The following is a 22,451-nucleotide window of genomic DNA, read 5'->3' as shown; positions in this document are numbered from 1 at the left end:
AAAGAAAAATAATATGAGTGTTATCTTGCTGATTTCAAGTGGATTTTTTTTTATTGTTGTGTTGGAAGAACTTTCACTTTTTGTGCTGAATGAACAATTTTTTGGGGTTACAATAGGTTTTTATTTTCTAACTTCTCTGTGTGAGCATATTTAATCTGAAAATGAAATTTGCAATAAAACTGGAGATTTTGATTGCATCCATATTAAATCTCACTCAAGAATGTGGGGAATTATTTTTCCCTCTTACGTTTCTATCTGTTAAATTATGTATCATTAAACCTTTTAGCTGTTTCTCTCAGGAACTCACTTTTGCTCACCTATTTAATTCCTTTTAGAATTAAATACATTATACTGTACTATATGTATGTAAATGGTTTGTAGTTTCCATGGGATTGTGGTTCTGATGGTGCTTCTCTTATCAATTATTTAACAAGTAAACTAGGTGACTTAACACCCTGTTTCCCCTTTAATGAGCAAAAATGCTTCTGTTAGAAGTTGACTGCCAAAATATCTTTGAACTTTGTAACACTGGTGTATTTTTGTCAAGAGCACCATGGTTAAATAATATTTTTCATATAAAACTACATATTACCATTTTCTCCTGGAAAAACTTGTAGGTATCCTGAGCCTATCCAACAATTTATAGCTTAAATTTTACTGTTGACTTTCTATATTCGGCAAATCCCAGTTAACTGTTGTGTTAGGGAGACAGGTGTTTTTAATACAGTTTAAACTGGCTAGTGGCTCAAATAGCTCTCTGAAACTTTGTCCTCAGATAGACATAGATGAAACATACCTACAGTTTTCCAACTCCATGCGTAGTCTGTAATAGGTTTAAAATAAATAGGGGAATCTTGACATTCTGAAGAGATATGGTTTAGCTAAGGAAAAAGGATGACTCTTTGCAGTCTATTGAATTTGGGTAGGGAAACTAGTCTGGTCAGTTCTGCTTTCAGGTTGTCCTGCACTAACCCAATGTTTTGTCCATCTTCCATTCTCAAAAAAATGGAAAGAACCCCCAAAATATGGCATTTCAATTTACGTTGGATTTTATAACTTTCCTTTTTTTGTTTTTTGTTTATTGCAAAACCTTTATTTTAGGCCTAAATTACTTGGCATAGTATTATTTTAAATGTTTCTGATGCTGGGCGTAGAGCCAAGGAAGTCAGGTGGGAGATACTATATGGTGATTTCCTCAGTAATACTGAGAATTGCCTCCACTGATTTAGGAGCCTAAATCAGGATGGAAGGGCCTAAAATTAGGTTCCTGTTTTTGAAAATCTTGGCCCAGAACTGAATAAGAGGTTAGCAGGTAACTAGAAGAAGCAGTTTCTTTATTTTAGCTCTTGAAGTTTACACTTGGCATTATGCAGTGTGGAGACTAGATATAGGTCTTGCTTTTTTAAAAACAAAATTTGTGTTGGAATATTTGCATGGCAAAACTGAAATTGCACAAATGACTCCAGTTTGAGTAGTTGCTGTGTGATGAACTGTATTCCGAACTAATGGATAGTTACTCTCTCTCTTGAAGCAGGAATGAGTTCTGTGGCTATTGGGCTTTCCCACATCAGTGGGATGCTGTGAAACATTTCTCAGAGAACTTCAGGGAAAAAGAAGACCTTCTTAGTAAATGCCTTTCTTATTCCCCAGGAGCAACTTCCCGGTGATGTAACAGGAGGGGATGAATCTCCTTTAGTCACGCTGGTACCAGAAGTCTTGGTGAGGGTGGGGTAGCAGCCCAAGTGCTTCTTCTCACTTCTCCATCCCTTGCCATAGCTCATCTGAATTCTGCTGCTGTTAGAGAGATTAGCATCCAGGGCCTTGTCTTCATCAATTTTTATAGGTAGTTGCTACTCCTGGCTCCGCCCCTTACTGATGACACAGAAAAGAATTCTTTCCTAAGAGGAGGGGCATTTGGAAACCTCTAAAAGCGAAGTAGTTAAGGCCAGTTTTGATTTGTATTGGTTTTATTATGACTTTCACTCTTTCACAGTCCCCAAACAAATAATTCTAGCACAGTTTATCCTGAAATGCTTTTCTTGTATGCCTAATTGAGTCCCACTCACTGCTTGTATGTTACTTTAAACTGTTTTGGCACTTGCCATCTGAACGCTTTAAAGTTAAAAGATCTCTTAAAGACTGATTTATGTTTAAAAATCAGCACTTGAAAATTCTATGAATGTTTGGAGTAATGACCAAACTTGGTCATTCCAAACATGGACTATGTATTGCAAATTAAGTATTTGGTACATAAGTGGAGTTGTGTATAGAGTGTAATTACTGATGTGAATGAGAGTGCCTTAGGAAACATGGGGCACACTGATACAATTGAAACACTCATCTCTGCTGGCATGATTCTAGTTTCATCTGGCTCCTTTTTCTTTTGGTGTAGGGTATTTAGGGAAATAAAGAAAATCTGCGGTGTGAGGGAGAATGACCTTGCCATTGTGTGTGTAGGGTGATGTTCAGTACATGCTTTATACAGCTCTTAGAAGGGACCATTTAATCTTGAGCCTTGAATCCTATCATGTTACCTTAATACCTGGCAAGATAATTGCATCTCTAGTCAAAATAAAAGGTCAGGATTAAAAATGAGGCAAACATGAAGTGACAAGGTTTTTCTCTTCTTCCTCCCTCCCCAAACTTACCACAACTGGGATGTGTAGAAACAGGGCTATAAGATTGTGGTATAGATGAATCAAAAACTTTGTTTGAAAAGGCGGTATATATTGGAGAATGGGAATACGTTGAAGAGCATTCATCAAACATGCATGGTCTACTAAGGACTGTAGCACCATCCAGAGTGACCACAGTGAATGGTGTCACACCAGGCATTTGTGTAGTGAAGTACCCAAATCTGGCTCAGTCCTGCAAATCCATGAATCTGTGGGGCAGTCCTGTGGGTGGTACCAGGTAGGGCCAGGGCTTGCTCCTCTTCACGTGTTGGAGAGTTTGGGAGCACAGTGTGCTGTGATGTTTGTCCATCCTGGAGACATGACTGAAGAGTACGCAATGTCGCTTTTCAATATAATGGGCAGCTAAAGGAATGCCAGATCTGAGATTGACATTCACACAAAGTCAAACCACTACATTCTCAGGATTTGGCACTGGCAGCACATATGGAATGCCTCTTGCCACTCCAAGTAAGAGGGTCCAGGTTTCTGACCCATATAGCAGCACATGTAGTACACTAGTTTGATATATCCTGAACTTTGTCTGAGCGCAAAGATGTTTTTGCATCCATATGCAAGACAAAGACTTTAGGCAGGAGGTTGCGAGGCCTCTTCATCAAAAAAGTCTGGTTTGTGACCATTTGAACTCTACAGCCTAGGTAGAAGAACTACTCCATGTTCTCCACAGTACTTGGCTCCCCCTGCATTTGGAGTTCTAGTGGCCTAGCCCCCACGTTCTAGATCTTGGTCTTCTGCCATGAGATGTTCAACCCCATAGTGTGGGTGGTGTCTTGGAGACCTTGGAAAGTGGGACTGAAATTCTGACTTCTCTAAAGCAAGGTAGCGTCGTTGGCATAGTCTTGGCTAAGTCTTGGCTATAAACTTGCCTTGACCAACCTTGATTCTGATATTTGGAGTGGAAAGTCCTGAAATCCAGACAGTAGCTTGACAGAGTAGTGCCAGGGCAAGACTGCATCCCTGATATACGCCTGAGGTTGTGTATAAATGTGGTGAAAACCATGAACCAACTCTCGCTCTTGTGCCAGTACTGATGTGAAGATAGAGCATCAGATGTGCATTGGCTGGATGCAAAATAATTGGAATAACTACTCCTTCAATTGCTGGATTATACAACTTCCTTGCTAGAGTACAGTAACTAGCTTGTTTTTTGAGCGCTCATAGATATTGTGACCAATTCCTACACTATTCAGTTTTGTTGGAGGAAAATATGGTGCTGCTTATTCTCATGTTCTGGAAAAAAAATAGTTGGAGTAGGAAGAATTATATAATACTGGAATAGATCATATTGAGATTATTGCAAAATTTAACTAAGAAAATTAGGCTAATCAAGGTAGTATTTAGGGTCATAAATATTAAAGTGAGCAAAGGCATATCTAATTTCACATCTAGTGACATGCCTTGTAGTTTAAGCTTGTCTTCATGTAATAAACAGCTTCTTTTAGAATTCAACATATTTAGTGATTATTTTGTAACATGTTGCTATGTTAGTGGAAAAGACTATATTTAAATCTTTCTTTCTTCCCTTTCTTTCTTTCCTGTGGGTATTTGACCAGCTGTTTAAGCAAACAGGTTAGACTGGACCTCATTATCGTGTATTTACCCCTCAGTGTTACTTCTAGTGTTATGAATTGGCTTGTAGCACTGTTGTCAATATGCTTCCCAAGACACTGAAACATAATTTCTAAGCTATGGCTAGTGAGTCTGAATTCCACTCTTGTAGCAAACTGGGCTTTATAACCTATGCTTGCTTAACTTTGATTTTTTTTTTTATAATTTTTTTTCTTAATGGAAGTGGAATAGTGAGTATTTAGTCATGTATCAAATGAAAAGTCTTAGAAAGGTGCTTTGACTTTATCCTTCCTTGGGGCTCCTTAGTTCCAGTAAGACTTGTTGTAGCATGTTGTTGAGAATAGGTTACAACAGGTTTGGTTGCAAATACTTGGTTGCAGGAGAATGTGGTGTTAGTGACAACTTTAGTGAACTTTGGTCCTGTGACAAAAAGATGACTTGCAGCTGCTTCTTTAAAAAAAAAATAAATAAATCAATAAAGTTTAGATGCATATTAGTTGCTCATTATGTGCAAACTTAAATTAGAACTGAAAGAATATTTGGAAATTCCACTTTCTTATTTGCTCTCCAACAAATCCCTTTATTTGGGATTGTGACATTTCTTCCACACTTTTAGATGGCCATGAAATGCAGAATCTTCAAGTCTGGGCTTGGAAAGGAAAGTAAGTGAAAGAAACTGTTGTTCAGATATTTTACTTGAAAATAATACATCCATAATTCTACATATCTATCCTGCTACGAATCTATTGACTATTTATTTTACTAAAGGCTGTTAACTGGCATAAGAATGATTGATTGGAACTCTACTTTTTAGGTAAACAAGAATATATAATGTAAGACTTTTCAGGTAGCTTTTTTCCTTGTGTGGGCTGTTTATCTTACTGTCCTCTGTAGTTTTCATCACTGTAGTGCAGTGATTCTCAAACTTCATTGCACCACGACCCCCTTTTTACAACAAAATTACTACATGACCCCGGGTGCGGGGAGAGCCTTATCCTGAGCCCTGTCTTCCCGGGTAGAGTAGAGGGGGCCAGAGCCCGAGCCCCACCACTCTGGGTAGGGGTGGAGCTTGGGCTTCAGCCCTGGGTCCCAGCAAATCTAATGCTGTTCGTGGTGACCCCATTAAAATGGGGGTCATGACCTACTTTCGGGTCCCAACCGACCATTTGCGAAATGCTGCTGTAGTGTCTAAGTACCACCTAGATAAATTAAATCTGCATGGCAGTATTCTCAGTGGACTTCAAGGAGACTTCTTGTATTTTTGGGTATGTTGGTCAAGGAACCAACTAGGGGCAGAGCTTTTCTTGACCTGCTGGTCACAAACAGGGAAGAATTAGTAGGGGAAGCAAAAGTGGATGGGAACCTGGGAGGCAGTGACCATGAGATGGTCGAGTTCAGGATCCTGACACAAGGAAGAAAGGAGAGCAGCAGAATACGGACCTTGGACTTCAGAAAAGCAGACTTTGACTCCCTCAGGGAACAGATGGGCAGGATCCCCTGGGAGAAGAACATGAAGGGCAAAGGGGTCCAGGAGAGCTGGCTGTATTTTAAAGAATCCTTATTGCGGTTGCAAGAACAAACCATCCCGACGTGTAGAAAGAATAGTAAATATGGCAGGCGACCAGCTTGGCTAAACAGTGAAATCCTTGCTGATCTTAAACGCAAAAAAGAAGCTTACAAGAATTGGAAGATTGGACAAATGACCAGGGAGGAGTATAAAAATATTGCTCAGGCATGCAGGAGTGAAATCAGGAAGGCCAAATCACACTTGGAGTTGCAGCTAGCAAGAGATGTTAAGAGTAACAAGAAGGGTTTCTTCAGGTATGTTAGCAACAAGAAGAAAGTCAAGGAAAGTGTGGGCCCCTTACTGAATGAGGGAGGCAACCTAGTGACAGAGGATGTGGAAAAAGCTAATGTACTCAATGCTTTTTTTGCCTCTGTCTTCACGAACAAGGTCAGCTCCCAGACTGCTGCACTGGGCAGTATGGGGAGAAGGTGACCAGCCCTCTGTGGAGAAAGAAGTGGTTCGGGACTATTTAGAAAAACTGGACGTGCACAAGTCCATGGGGCCGGATGCGCTGCATCCGAGGGTGCTAAAGGAGTTGGTGGATGAGATTGCAGAGCCATTAGCCATTATTTTTGAAAACTCATGGTGATCGGGGGAGGTCCCGGATGACTGGAAAAAGGCTAATGTAGTGCCCATCTTTAAAAAAGGGAAGGAGGAGGATCCGGGGAACTACAGGTCAGTCAGCCTCACCTCAGTCCCTGGAAAAATCATGAAGCAGGTCCTCAAGGAAGCAATTTTGAAGCACTTAGAGGAGAGGAAAGTGATCAGGAACAGTCAGCATGGATTCACGAAGGGGAAGTCGTGCCTGACTAACCTAATTGCCTTCTATGATGAGATAACTGGCTCTGTGGATGAGGGGAAAGCAGTGGATGTGTTATTCCTTGACTTTAGCAAAGCTTTTGATACGGTCTCCCACAGTATTCTTGCCGCCAAGTTAAAGACGTATGGGCTGGATGAATGGACTGTAAGGTGGATAGAAAGCTGGCTAGATCGTCGGGCTCAACGGGTAGTGATCAATGGATCCATGTCTAGTTGGTAGCCGGTTTCAAGCAGAGTGCCCCAAGGATCAGTCCTGGGGCCGGTTTTGTTTAATATCTTTATTAATGATCTGGAGGATGGTGTGGACTGCACTCTCAGCAAGTTTGCAGATGACACTAAACTAGGAGGTGTGGTAGATACACTAGAGGGTAGGGATCGGATACAGGGGGACCTAGACAAATTAGAGGATTGGTCCAAAAAAACCCTGATGAGGTTCAACAAGGACAAGTGCAGAGTCCTGCACTTAGGACGGAAGAATCCCATGCACTGCTACAGACTAGGGACTAAATGGCTAGGTAGCAGTTCTGCAGAAAAGGACCTAGGGGTCACAGTGGACGAGAAGCTGGATATGAGTCAACGGCGTGCTCTTGGTGCCAAGAAGGCTAATGGCATTTTGGGCTGTATAAGTAGGGGCATTGCCAGCAGATAGAGGAACGTGATTGTTCCCCTTTATTTGACATTAGTGAGGCCTCATCTAGAATACTGTGTCCACTTTTGGGCCCCACACTGCACGGAGGATGTGGAAAAATTGGAAAGAGTCCAACGGAGGGCAACAAAAATGATTAGGGGTCTGGAGCACATGATTTATGAGGAGAGGCTGAGGGAACTGGGATTGTTTAGTCTCCAGAAGAGAAGAATGAGGGGGGATTTGATAGCAGCCTTCAACTACCTGAAGGGGGGGTTCCAAAGAGGATGGAGTTCGGCTGTTCTCAGTGGTGGCAGATGACAGAACTAGGAGCAATGGTCTCAAGTTGCAGTGGGGGAGGTCTAGGTTGGATATTAGGAAACACTATTTCACTAAGAGGGTGGTGAAGCACTGGAGTGCGTTACTTAGGGAGGTGGTGGAATCTCCTTCCTTGGAGGTTTTTAAGGCCTGGCTTGACAAAGCCCTGGCTGGGATGATTTAGCTGGGAATTGGTCCTGCTTTGAGCAGGGGGTTGGACTAGATGACCTCTTGAGGTCCCTTCCAACCTTGATATTCTATGATTCTATGTCTCCCCTATCATTCCTTAATCCCACTTCTGAAACATGTTTTAAAATACACATGTTTAGTATATCAGAGCCCATTGTTTAACTATCTGGTCCTCCAGTTGATTTCCCTTTCTCCCCTCTCCCTCCCCACCAAGAAAAAATCCTGGAACCTTAATTTTTAATGTTGTTTGGTACCTTAATCAGCATAGATTGTTCTAGGGGACATACTATCCATAAAGATTCTTTTAAAAAGAAATGCTTCAAGTTAATCACTCAACTGATTTGTATGTGTCTTAAATTCACTTTATTGTAAAAGAAATGAATATTTTCATGTTCAATGAAGGGTTTTGTTTATGAAATGTTCTCTTGCTAATTTTTGAGAGTGTAACATTTGCATTCATGTTGCTTCTTAAAAGCTACTTTTGCAGAGATGCAAATTTTAAGTTCTGAAATACTAAATGCTTGATTAAGAATATTGAATTTTAAGAATGAGTTGCATATACGAAAGTTCTGCAGAAAGATCATTAAAAACAAGTGAGAGCAGTTTCATATGCAAAGCTTCATAATTGCAGAGCACTGGCAAAACAAGTTAGTCACACGTTGTGATCCGCTAGATTAATAAAGTACTTTCTTATGACATGTTATCTGAGCAGGTGGAAGAAGCCACACTACTTTTTTATTCCATAGTTCAATCAGACATGGAACATTGTTTCATGCAGTATACATATGAACCTCTTTCCTATTTAATCAGTTATTCTCTCTAAAGCATTTTACGCCATAAATTAAATATTTTACATGCTGTTTTCTAAAGGCTAAGAAGTTTGTGTTAAAGATGCATCTCAAGATGGGTTTTAAATGAGTGACCTATTTTCTGGCAATAAAGAACTTTTGAAAAAGTTGTATTGAGGCAAAAATGTTCTTTTAATAAACAGAAAAAAAGTCTTTTAAACTCTAAGCACAGCATGTCCAAGTATCATCGTCCTTTTTGAACTGTACTTCAGAAGAGTATGTTTCTTTTCTTTCCTGGGCACCTGATATTCCATGATCCATTACAACTGGATTATTCTCTCTCGTTTTCCAACTATGGAAGCTCCTCCGTTTTTAAATTCTCTCTATTTACAATGTAGTGCTAGCAAGTGGAGCTGTTCAGAGAATTTACTGCCTCTAACTCAGGTCTTGTCTTCACTACCTGGGTAAATTGACCTAAATTATTCTACTCCAGCTACGGGAATAACATATGCATTCCACTCTAGGTGTGTGCACGCCCTGAGCACAGTCGGCAGAAATTTTTCCCTCAGTGGTATCCATTGGCACGGCTCTAACGCTCTCTGCTGACGCACACTTATAGCACTGGTGTAAAGTGACCGGCTGTCCTCGCGGCCCCTCAATTCCTATTTACTGCCCATGATGGTCACTGGAACTGCTATCCTTGTTTTGCAAGCTCTTTAAGTGGTGGTGGTCTTAGTTGTAGTCAGTTTTAGCTAGGTTTAATGAAGTTCTATAATTTTGTGTTGTAGTGGAGTTTTTTGTCTGTTCCCTGGTGCCAAGGCATGCGTCTTTTGGCAGGCTTCAAGCCCTGTGTCTCATGCAACAAGACTTGTCATCTTCCAAGCTGGAGGTTGGGTCTTACTCCTTCCGTCCAAGGAGTCGTTCTTGTTACTCCTCCAAGCATTTCTATTGTTCATGGACCCAGGAACAGGAGTACCATCAAGTTCATGCTGAGGAGGTCACAGTGGCCCTTTTGGAACCCAGAGTGGTTCCTCTCCAGTTTTCAGGGCTCTTAGATGTCCTGGGAAAGGTAGATGGCATTGTCCCGTCAGGCAGCACCCAGTCCAGACTCCTAATACCTTGCCCAGTACTGAACTTTGCTAGCTCAATGGGATTCTGCTGAGATGGAAAGGGAGGAACAGCATTCGCCACTGGTGCTGGTCTCTGCCTTCCCAGACGAGGCAGTTTCAGAAGGGGGCATGTTGCCTCTCCTGGATGACTATACGGCCCACCAAGAGTTGTTGAAGAGGGTGGTCTTAAATCTGGACGTACGCAGAGAGGTAGGGAAAGAGGCCTCCCATTGTCTAGTTGATATTTTAGCTGCTGTGGACCTGTCAAAAGAAGCCTTGCCTCTAAGTGAGGCTATTATGTACCCTGTTACTACCTTGTGGTAGACCCCTGCATCGCCCCCCCCCCGTGTCAAAAAGGACTGAACAAAAGTACTTTGTTCAGGACCAGGGTTATGAGTTCCTGTACATCCATCCCCCATTCTCTACCCCTGTCCTCGGGGATCCTTTGTGATATCTGCTGCCATTGAGAGAGAAAGGAAGGGTCATCAGGGTGCAACCCCAAAGTCAAAAGACTCTAAGAAATTAGACCTGTTCAGTAGGAAAGTTTATTCCACCGGGGGTGCATGGGTGGGATTTACAACCTCATGCAGTAGGTGCTGCTGGGCAGGTATGATTTTAATATGTGGGACTCCATGCAGAAATGCAAGGACTTTCTGTCATAAGAAGCTGGGCAAGAGTTCTCTTTGCTGGTGGACGAGGGAAAATATGTGACTAGGGCCATGTTGCAAGCTGCTTTGGATGTGGCTGACTTGGCAGCCATGTGTATGGCTTCTGCAGTGGCTATGTGCAGAAGTTGGTTGCTATAGTCCTCTGGGCTCCCACTGGAGGTCCACTAAATCCTTCAGGACTACCTTTCAAAGGAGCTTTGCTCTTTTCAGAACAGACTGATGCAAAGCTTTATGGTTTAAAAGACTCCAGGGTGACCCTTAAGTCCTTCGGATTGTACATACCAGCTCCTTCAAGGAAGCACTGCAGGCTCAACAGCCCATCCGCTACTTGGCCTCGGCTGCCAATCAAGATCCGCAGCGAAAGAGAAGCAGGGGTTTTAGGTGTAGGCCACCACCTGCTTGTACTTCGATGTCGATGTCTGCCCCACCCTGACATCCATGGGTTTCTAAGCAGGCGTTTTGATGGGATGTTCAAGGATGCTGTATCAGTTCCTTTGATGCCAGACCCTGTTTCTCCTTCATTTTGCAAACTGCCTTTCCCATTTCCTCAGTGTGTGATCCCATGTCACCACAGACGATTGCCTGTTGAGCACAGGGGAAGTGGGATACACCCTCCAGTTTTTCTACCCCTCCATTCCACCCTCCCTCCCCTCTCCTTCATGAGAGACCCTGCTCACAAAGAACTTCTGGTCCAGGAAATTCAATCTTTTCTTTGGGTGGGAGCCATGAAAGAGGTTCTGCAAAATTTAAGATGGAAGGGGTTCTATGCCAGTTGTTTCCTAATCCTGAAAGCCAACAGAGGTCTCAGACCAATTTTAGATGTGTCAACTCAACAACTGTCTCAAAAAGATAAAGTTCCGCATGGTCACTCTGGCATCCATTATCTCTCTCCCTGGATCCCAGGGATTGGTATGCCACCCTTGATTTAAAAGACTCCTATTTTCATATACTGATATACCAAGGACACAGAAGATTTCTCAGTCACTCTCTCTTTCAATTCACAGTCCTCCCATTCGGCCTGTCTGCAGCTCTGTGGGTGTTCATGAAATTTATGGTGGTATTGGCCGCTTTCTTGAAGAGATTGGGGTGCATGTCTACCCTTATCGAGACAACTGGCTTGTCAAGGGCCGGTCCAGGGCCCAGGTAGTGTCCAATGTTCAACTCATCCAGCCGATGTTCAAGGCCATAGGCCTCTTGATAAATGCAGAAAAGTCTGCCCTCACTCTTGTGCAGAAGATAGAGTTCAGTGGGGCAGTGTTACTTGACTCAGGCCTGGGCCTACCTTCCAGATTTACATTTCCAGTCAATCGCACCAGTGATAATACATCTTAAATATCATCCAATCACAACAGCTCGAAATTGTATGAGGCTTTTAGGGCACATGGCCTCATGCTCATATGCAACACGCAGTGCTGCTCCTCTGCAACACGCAGTGCTGCTCCTCAGACCCCTCCAGATGTGGCTGGCCTCAGTATATTTGCTAAACCACAACCATTTGGACAGTGTACTCATGGTACCTCTTTGGTTCTCATCTCCCTTAATTGGAGGTTGAATCTGCTCACACTGTGGTTGTTCCCTTTATATGCCCTCTTCTCAGGCACTTCAATGCTAGGAGTGGGGAGCTCACCTGGGGCCCCTCAGAACTCAAGGCCTTTGATCTCTGATGGAACTTCCTTGACACTGATGTGGAATGAAACTGAGTGGTTTGCCTGGCCTGTCCAGCCTTCCCGTCCCACATTGTGGACAAAAATTTGTCCATGAGAACAACATTGCTGCCATGTTTCATCTCAACAGGGAAGGAGGAGCTCGCTCTTCCCATCTTTGTCAAGTAGTGATGCAGCTATGGGAGTTTTTGCATAGCCCACTTAATCTCAAGGCCTCTTACCTTCCAGGAACACAAAACAAGCTGGCAAATCACCTCAGCAGGTCTTTCTCCAGTCGCCATGAGTGGTCCCTTTGCCTGGATGTGGCAAGAGATGTTTTCCAGCAGTGGGATAGACCTATTTCCAAACAAGTATAACACAGTGTCACCAATTCTGCTCTGTGTGGCCACAGTCTGGGTTCTATCAGGGAATCCTTTCTGCTACCTTGGACGGGATGTCTTTACTATGCTTTTTCCTCACATCCTGCTCATGCACAGGGTGCCACTAAAGATCTAGCGGGACCAGGCCTGGGTTATTCTGATAGCTGCAGCATAGCCCCATCAACACTGGTTCTCCACTCTGTTCCAATCCCACTTCCGTTGTACCCAGACCTGATCTCTCAGGACTATGGTCAGCTGCTCCACCCAAACCTGAGCTTAGTTCACCTAATGCCTAGAAGCTCCAGGGCTTAATCCCAGAGAGCAGGCTTGCTCGAAGCAAGTTTGTCAGGTCCTACTAGGTAGTAGAAAGCCCTCCACCAGGGCCACTTATCTCTCAAAGTGGAAATGATTCTCTGTTTGGCCATCCCAATGTGGAATCTCACCCACATGTTTATCCATACATGACATACTTGAATATCTGTTGGACCTGAAACAGTAAGACTTAGCGATCTCTTCTGTCGAGTTTCATCTTGCAGCAATATCCGCTTTCTATCCTTGGGTGGATAAGTGGTCCATTTTTTTTTTTCTTTCAAATGACATGTCTGTCTGATTCTTCAAAGACTTAGAAAGGCCATGTCCTCAAATAAGAGAGCCAGTTCCCACGGGACCTGAGCTTGGTATTATCAAAACTTATGGGATCACTGTTTGAACCTTTGGCAATTTGCTCCTTCTTATACCTCTCTTGGAAAGTGGTTTTCTTGGTGGTCATTACTTTGGCCAGAATGTGCCTTCACATCAGAGTCTCTGCCCACAGTTGTTTTTAAAGATAAGGTGTATTTACATTCTCACTCCAGTTTCCCTCCAAAATTGGTTTCACAGTTTCATAGCAACCAGGCAATCTAATTACCTGTCTTTTACCTGAAGTCGCATGCAATTAGGAATGAATGTTTCCACTCACTGGATGATAGATGAGCTCCAGCTTTCTACATAGAAAGAACTAGACCATTCTGAAAGTCCATTCATCTGTTTATAGCTGAAATGATGATGAAGGGTCTTCCAATCTCTTCAGACAATTTCTTCCTGGATCATTTAATCTATTCGTACTTGTTATGGTCAGGCAGGTGTTTTGCCACCCGCTAACTTTACTGCTCATTTCACAAGGTCACAAGCATCCTCAGCAGCATTTGTAGTGTTGATCCCTATTCAGGACACTCGTAAAGCAGCAACCTGGTTATCAGTGCATATGTTCTTTTCCCATTATGCCATCACTTAGCATTCCAGAGATGATGCCAAATTTGGTAAAGATACACTGATTGCAGAATATCTATGAACTCTGATCCCTCCACCTATTCAATTGCTTGGGGAGTCTGTGACATTCTGTATCCCAAAGCAACACCCTGGCAACCCCATATTTACCATGGTGATATGATGGATATGTTTTATATGAAGTACGACATGTAGGGTATCAGTGGAAAAATTATGATGTGCTGAATAGGATTACCCTATTTGTATGCATGTATCATTTTATATCTAAAGTTATGAATATTGACTGTCTACTAGTAACACCCACAAGGTAGTTTACATCCCATCTAGCCAGCACATTGTGGATGAACCATTCAAGGTAGTGGCCCATTAAGAAACACAATAAGCCTTAGAAGAAGCTGATTCCCATTTGATGGACTTTCCTATGAACATTCTAGCCAGAATATGGGTATTGGCCCCTGCTATGACTCATCAAAGTATGCAAGGGCATTTGACGCTGGACTCCATCTTGTGCTTGTGCTTTTCCACTAACTGTGCTGGGGGTTTTGTTTGGGACAGTGAAGTTCCCTCCACATGGAATAAGCTATAAAAGGGGGAAGTTACATCATCAGTTGGCCTCAGTCCCCCCACAACTCAACACCTGGAAAGATGTCTGGAAAACAGAGGACTTGGACTGGGGAGGTGGTCCCAGGCAGGAAAAAGGGAATCCTGGCCTGTGTGTGGAACATTAATGAACTGTTTGTACCATCAGGGTGAGACGCTGCTTGATTCAAATCCTGTCTAGTCAATAGAACTCAGATTGTGATTTTGTTTTATTTCTTAGGTAATCTACTTGATCTGCACACTTATTACTTATAATCACTTAATCTATCTTTCTGTAGTTAATAAATCTGTTTTATATATATATATATATATATAATTTTTACCTAAAACAGCATGCTGCTTGGTGCATGTCCTCTCCAAGCTGAGAGGGGGTAGACTGGGTAATAAACTTACACTGGTCAGGCTTCTGACCAGGCAAGAGGGTACAGCTCTGGGGTCTTGGGATGGGGAGCTGGGTGGAACTGGCTGGAGGCTCTCTACTGTTGGTTCATGGGTGGCTGTTGAAAGCAGTCATGTAACACAGCTGTGTGTGTCCTTGTCTGTGAATGTTTGTGTGGGTGCAGGATCTAGAGGGATCTGCAGCTTGTCACAGCATTATAGTGTGAGAGGGGGCGCAGGGTTGGCTGGGCACTTATAGCGGTGCTATAAGTGCACAGCAGTAGAGAGTGCCTGAGCTGCCCTGTCAGGGCAGCCACTGAGGGGGAAAAAATTCCAGCAACTGTGGTCATGGTGTGCACATACTTAGAGTGGAATGGACGTGTGCAACAGATTTTGAAGGACAACAGTTACAGAAGGTCTGTAACTTTTTTTGGTGGAGAAAACACAGCAGCATAGCAGGCACAGATAAGGTGAGAGAGGCTCTTGCACATGGCCCAGCTTTGCAGTAGCACACCTTCTCCCTGTTGGTCGGCAGAGTGGCAGACATCCTTAAGCTGTTTGTTTGGCATAGAGATTTAGTAGTTGGAGCTTATATTCTGGAAGTAACAAGCCAATGATCCTTGGCTGTTTTTTCTCTTCTGAATGGGTTGAAATATGGTGTCCAGGAGTCTCTCCAAGAGGCTGGTATGTCAGGGGGGCAGGAAAAACCCATTGCACAAGACCCCTCCCTCCAACCACCATTATCAACTCTGACTGCCACTGTAACCAAGTGGTGTTGTCTCCGTTCTTTCTGGAAGGGCCTTAGCTAGTCCTAGTTATGGTCAGTTTCTTGAACTGTCCTCTTCTCATTGATTCTGTGGGACCTCTTCTTAGTCACCGAGTTTAAGGCCAGAAGTGACAACCAGATCTAGCCTATGCTCCTGTATAGGACAGGCCACCAACACCACCCAGCACCTGCACACCCCTCCGCAGCATGTCATGAGAATGATACATTTGCCTGTTTTTGCACCCTGGGGGTGCAGTTGAATCGATGCTAAAGCGTCTGGCCCATCTGTCAGACTTACTGAATCTCCACCAGTTGCCCAGGGAAAAATTTCGAAATGTTCTTCTAGGAATGCCAAGTATTTGCCCTCCATAGACTCTAATTACATTGTGAGACAGAACTGGAAGTGATAGCTGTTCCATGGTATTGATGTACTTCTGAAACTTAAAAACTGTTTATCTATCAGTGGAATTTCCAGAGTAAGGAACCAGATTATCTTCTGCACCATTGAGGGAGCTCAGATAGATGCCATTCAATTCAAGGTAGTTTTATCAGAACAACCAACAACCTAGAGTTGCAAGCAGTTATAAAGGTAGTTCGCATCTTATGCTTCCCTCTGATTTTGGTTGCCATTCATATGAAAAGCCACAAGAGGACTTCTTTGACATACCGCACATCTAGTCTGGAATAAGAAAGTACAAGTTAAAAATCCTGAATGAAACTTGGGAAATTCTCCTGTTCTAGGAGCAAGGGCAATTTTGTTGATTACTTTTTTTTAATTATTTTTACAGTAGGTTCCACTGTGTGCTGAATGCTTACCAAGCCCTCATTAAGAACAGTCTCTGCTTTCAGAAACTCACAACATAAGCATCTAAAGATTAAAAGAGCCTACAGAACTAAAGCGCCGCCTGTAGGTTAGTTGATTAAGCAGATGCCAATTGGACACTTGATTCAATTTAGTTCTCATTCTCCTAAAGCAGAAACTAGTGATCCGGCATCCACAGTCTCTCAGGTACATGTGGTAAGTTCAGCATTCTTGAACTTCCTGTACTGGGGGAACTTCTACTTCAGGAGCCTCAGACCTACAGTACCTGAGGCTGTTCCCCTGCAACCTGAGTGGTTTTACTTTCTACAGCATGAATATTCAGGGGAGTTCATGGACTTCCCACCCAAATCTAGAAACTGTCCACAAATCTGAGCTCTTCAAGGGGTTCAAATAACTTGATCTTCACAGTGCTCCTGAAGGTAAAAGTATCCCCAACAATTGTTTTGAAGGAAAATAGGTTCCTTCTGTGCCAAGCTCTTCCACAACTAGGAGAATGAGTTGCACAATGTGTCCTCCCTCCCCCCCACAAGTAATTTTGTTGTATGACTACCAAGTCTTCAGTGTGTTTTCTTAACCATCACTTTAAAATAGATATCAGAGGAGTAGCCGTGTTAGTCTGACGAAAGCTTATGCTCCAATACGTCTGTTAGTCTATAAGGTGCCACAGGACTCTTTGTCACTTTTTAAAATAGATGTTTCTTTATCTGATGAAGCTTTTGGACAAAAAGATTCATAGTCTTTCTCTTGGCTTTCCTTCACTAAAACCCTTCGTATAGTGGGTAAAGGAAGAAGGAAAAAATCTTCTAGCTATGTTTTCTCTTGGTTCAGTTTCCTTGTTTGTTTCCCTCCTGTTTGTGGAGATTGGCTTTACCACTGGGTACTTCCGGTGTGTGCGTGTACACCTAGCAGTACCCATTGGGTTGGCCCAGGTGCACCCTGGAGTCGCGCCTTCATGGCGCCGCATATAGGGCCCTGCCGACCCGCCGTCTTTCCAGTTCCTTCTTACTGTCAGTGACAGTCATTGGAGCGTTTTCTTTCTCGTTTTGAGTGATCCCCTAGTAGTTTTCTTTAATATCTGTAAATAATGAAAATATGCTAGTTATAAATGTTAGTTTGAATCCTGGTTAACAGGTTTCTCCCCCATTCCCTTTCCTCTCCCGGGGCCAGGGCATGCCTCAGTCCCAGGAGTTTAAACCAAATGCCAAGGGGCAGACCTGCACACGTCCTGCCTGAAGTGCCTGGGGGAATCCCACCAAATGGACAGGTGTAAAATCTGTAGAGGATTCTCCCCCCGCCACAGGCTGAAGCTGCTGCTGATGGAGGCAGCCCTGTGGCCACAATCGGAGTCGAGCCCCACCGGGCTCCTTAGCATCGGTGTGCTGCACAGTCCTCAATTACAGATGCGGTGCCAAGGAAGGACTCTGGGGTCCGAGACCCTCGGCACAGACACTCCCCGGCACCGAAAATTGAGGCAGAGTTTTGGCACCGCTCTCAGTCACTGGTGCCACGCAAAAGAAACACAGGAAGACTGATGGCGTACTCCCCCGCTCGAGCGCGAGTTTGCCAAAGGGCTGTGACTTGTGCCAGGCCACTCCTCCTCACCCATACCACAGCCAGCACAGTCGACTCCAGGCCCACAGAGGGGTCTGAGTCCAGTGCCAGTGGAGCAGGGTCAAGTGGAGGATTTAGACCTTCCCTCCATGTCAGAGACCTTCGAGGAAGCCAGGGACCTCATAGCCTGCACTTTCCCAACCAGCATGAGAGATCGGCTCGAAGCCTTTAGCACTGAATCTTTTGTTCAAAGGCCTTTCTTGCTTAACAGCCTGAATAGATACGAAGTACATTTGCAAGACCATTGTTATTTGTCAAGTGGAATCTTCAAAAGTTCAAAGTGCAGAATATTCTTCTTGCCCAACTGTATAAATGTATTCTAAATAATGAAAAGTGAGTATTGTGTGCATTTACATATTTAGATTAAACAGATATCCGTTGGTAATGATGGAATGAGTTTTGGATAGCTTCACTCCACATGACATCTCTTCTGTAATCTTTTCTGGGAAGTTGAATGATTAATTGGCTGAATACGTGTTGCGGTGTTTTAAAATGGAGTTGATCAGTATTTTTTACCGGTTACAGGGATGATGATGATGATGAACAGAGAACATGTTAATATCTTCGAAATTTTACCTTTCTGTGCTGTCCTTATTGATTTGGCTCTTGCAGGCTTTAGCTGCTAAATTGTTGTCTGCAGCTATTTTTTGTTGCTGTTGCCTTGAGATGGATTGGCAGAATGGGTGCCCTGTTGTCCATTCATACACCATTGGCACAGTTGCTGCTGTTTATCTTTCTACTACTCTTCCCCAACATCTTTTCTTTTTTATGAGCTGTCTTCTCCTCACACTTTTTCTCTTTCCCTCTCTGCCCCCTGGCCCATTTCTCCATTTGACAGAAGGCTAGATGCCTCTGGGAGTGGCAGTAGCCACTGGTGCCACCTGCAGCTGAGCTGGTTGCCTTTTGAGCAGAGTAGAAAACTTTTAACTGGTGGGTTTACAGGGCTGCAGGCTCAGGATGTGAGCTGCTCTTGCAGTCAGCTACATTAAGGGCAACAAGCAGTAAGGATGGAAGGTAGTTGACTTAATTTGCAATGGCTCTCTAATCTTGACAGAGAAGTAGGGAAAGAGTAACTGACTCTGTTCCTACTGCTCTGTCTTGGATGTCCTTGTGTCACTTTGGCTACATCTACAGCAAGGAGCCTCTGCCAGCATAGCCCCCTTGTGTAGACGCAGCCGGCACTGACAGGAGTTTTTCTGTTGATGTAGGCACATGCCCTCCCCAAACAATATTAGCTAAGCTGACAAGCACTTTTTTCTTGGCATAGCTGTCTACGTTGGGGCTTTTGTCGGCATAGCTAAGTTGGTCAAAGTGTGGGTTACTTCACACCCTGACATGCTGTTAAAAGTTTTAAATATAGCTCAGGCCTTTGTATTGAAATATAATTCTGATCTGAAAGTTTTGAAATTACAAGGAATCTACTGTGAATGAACTGCTCAGTTTATTAAACCCCACTTTGCCATCTTGTTGCGATGCTTGATTAAAAGGCAAATGTAGCTTTTCTAAAGAACTAAGTCAATCTTTAAATATGACGTGACTGTGTTTTGAAATAACTAACTTTAAATCCATACAGCACTGATTCTGTTTGAAATGAACCACTAGGAAATGGTATCAAATATCAGAGGGGTAGCAGTGTTAGTCTGAATCTGTAAAAAGCAACAGAGGATCCTGTGGCACCTTTAAGACTAACAGAAGTATTGGAGCATAAGCTTTTGTGGGTGAATGCCAGTCTTGTGTCTGAAGTGGGCATTCACCCACGAAAGCTTATGCTCCAATACCGCTGTTAGTCTTAAAGGTGCCACAGGACCCCCTATTGTTTTTTAGGAAATGGTAACCTCTCAAGTTGACTGAACTAGTTCAAAGTTGCTTTATATAATTCTTAATTTATTTTGAGAGAGGAAAGTGTGTGCTGTTCTCTTTGAGCATAAAATGAACAACCTGAAGCATCATCTTCAAAACGATGTTCAGAATTAAACTGGGACTGATTCTCAACCTTTTCCATACATACAACACAGCCTCACAGCCCTCTTCCATCAAGCCATAAAAATGATGGTTCATGTGTAAGATGCAATTTGATTAGAATTTTACCATTTTCCTTTGTGCTTAATCACACTCTTAAAAAAAAAAAAAAAAAACAAAAAAAACAAAAAAAAAAAACAAAAAAAAAAAAACCAAAAAAACCCCCAAACCCTTCCACAGCTGTATGTGTCTCTTTCTGCTATCACCAGTTGCATTCTTTGTATCATTAATTGGTTTATTACTGAACTATAAGAAAAATCTTAATTTTAAAAAAGTGAAAAACCAATCAATTTTGGCAATTACTTTTAATTTCATTAATAGGTGATGGGAAGCTGATGCTTCAAGGGCCCCATTGAAGTCCCATCCTCTTCCTGCCTGTCACTTCACTTCCATCTATGCATCTTCAGTAGTGCTGCTGTAGCAGGGTGTGTTTGGCTCTGTCCCTCATCTCAGCAGCACCAGAATTTGGAGAAGGCAGCATCTCTAGCAGCAATGTTCTAGAGTGCTGTCAGGAGTGCATCACCACCCAACTAACGCAGCACAACCTTGTAATCCAGAAACCAGACCCATAGGATCTTGTCTACAGCTGGTGTCTTTGGCCACTGATGTAGCTGCAGCACTGTAATCTCCTAGGGCAGATGAGTATGAAGCCAGAGTAAACTGCACCAGAGCACTACAATCTGTATTAAGGGTTTGCACCAGTGATATCACATTAGTGGCAATCTCAATATAGATAAGACCTTAGTGTGCATTTTTATTCCTGCTATTCAGTAGACTGTGAACTAATAAGATTTTTTTAATGCTATCACAAATAACTCCTGTTTAGTAGATACTCTTAAACATGGGTGGAATTCTCTTGTTTGAAGAGGAGAGGACTTGTGGAAGGCTGTCATCTGTATTTCTGCTGTACCTGTAACTCTGGTCACGAGGCTGGGGTTAGAGTGAGAGATGGGGAGGCAGGCAGGCAATGAAATCCAAAGTAATCACAAAACTAATAATCAGTCCAGAACCCCTTTCTCTATACAAGAATCTGCCTACTCATTTTGTTTTCAGTTATTACACTGCCAAACCACACAAGCAGTTTTCCATGGGAGTTGTAACAGGCATGAAGTTCAGTTTGTGAGCCTTGAACTGCCAGCCTTGGCTTTAGATAACCTTTATTTCTTCCTATCAGATAAAAATCTGAGGCTATTCCATGATAACTGCAGCAACCTTCAGAGCAGAGTGCGCCACTTACTTTTTGGCCATGTACTTTGTTGCATTGTTTTGATTCTAGGTGATACCTTCACTTCAACTGAACTACTTTGTGAAGATTTTGATGCCACTTCCAACTTTTTAATCAATAAGGCAGGATAAATGCAACTGCTTTTTCTACACACAGTTGTTTTGGACAGGCTCTTCTTGAAACCCACAATTGCAGGCCCAGTTTGTATTTCCACGCTTCTTATTTTCACTTATAACTTGACACAGGGTGATCAGAACTGAACACTGTATTCGTGATAGGGCATAGCATTGATTTATATTGACAGTACAATACTGAGTATTTTCTAATCATTATTAATACATCATAGCATTTTATTTCCTTTTATGAGAAAATATATACCTAATAGTCAATCGTAACAACATCATTTCCAGCTGCTGATTGGATACAACTTACCAATGAGTTCAGAGCCACTTTCTACTGGCCTCCTTCTTGACTCTCAACATTACTGTTCATTTGTATGCTTTGTACTTGCTTCTGTTATTAGTTGTGTGTTCCTTCTTCCACATGGCTTTCATCATATAAGAACGCAGCTTACGTTCTCTAGCACTTAAACAATTCAAGAGCCTCCAAGTGGCTGCCTGAAGAGAATTCTTCCTCTTCTGATTAATTTCTGGCATGTAGCATGAAATAGCTTGCGTCAATAAATTGTCATAAACCTTTGCTTATTGGTATCAAACATAAACACAAAGCCAGACTCCACCATGCCTGAAAGTAGGCCAGAGGTTGCTAGCTCTACAGCTGTAGAATAGCTAAATCTGAACGAATACTGCTCTGTGTGGTGTGTTTTTAAAGTTGTCATTTTTCAGGTTATAAGTTACTTCTCAGTGGTAATTAAGTTTTGGAATTTGTGTATTATTTCTTTTATACAGGATACTGTTACAAATATCTCCAAAATGAGAGTGGGCATTTTTAAATAGAAATTTGTCTTAGTTAATAGGGTAAATTATGTAAATTTTTAGAATTTTATCACCATACCAAATGCCTTTTGTAACCATACTTCATCCTACTTGAATTAAGTTTTTTTTGTTTTGTTTTCTTTGCTATGAAAGATGTACTGACTGTAATCACCTTCTGGCTGGCTCTCTAGGTTTTGCTTATTTCTCTACAGGGTAATTTTCACTGCTCTTTAATTCTTACCTTCTGAACTCTTGCTGTTCCAGTGCACGTGAGTAGCTCCATGTGTTAATGACCTAAGGGGGATTTTATCTTGCAGAAGTACATAGTGATTGACAAAATCATTTCACTTGTGAGTCAGCAGAGATCTGAGCTCCAGTCTGAAATGGTGCTTCGTTACTGCAGTTCATGTTTTACCCTCTTCTGCATCTTTGGTTAGATCACTGGACTGAGCCTCTGGAT

At 42.6% G+C, this 22,451-nt stretch overlaps 1 protein-coding gene across 7 annotated transcripts in view; it reads left to right on the top strand.

Moving 5' to 3' along the window:
• HDAC4 (histone deacetylase 4) overlaps nt 1–22,451 on the top strand; it is a 439,923-nt gene that overhangs the window by 52,698 nt on the left and 364,774 nt on the right. The window lies entirely within an intron of this gene.

Source organism: Malaclemys terrapin, chromosome 11, assembly GCF_027887155.1.
Source record: "Malaclemys terrapin pileata isolate rMalTer1 chromosome 11, rMalTer1.hap1, whole genome shotgun sequence".
In the NCBI taxonomy this organism is placed as follows: Eukaryota; Metazoa; Chordata; order Testudines; family Emydidae; genus Malaclemys; species Malaclemys terrapin.
This window is presented reverse-complemented; position numbering and strand designations above follow the sequence as displayed.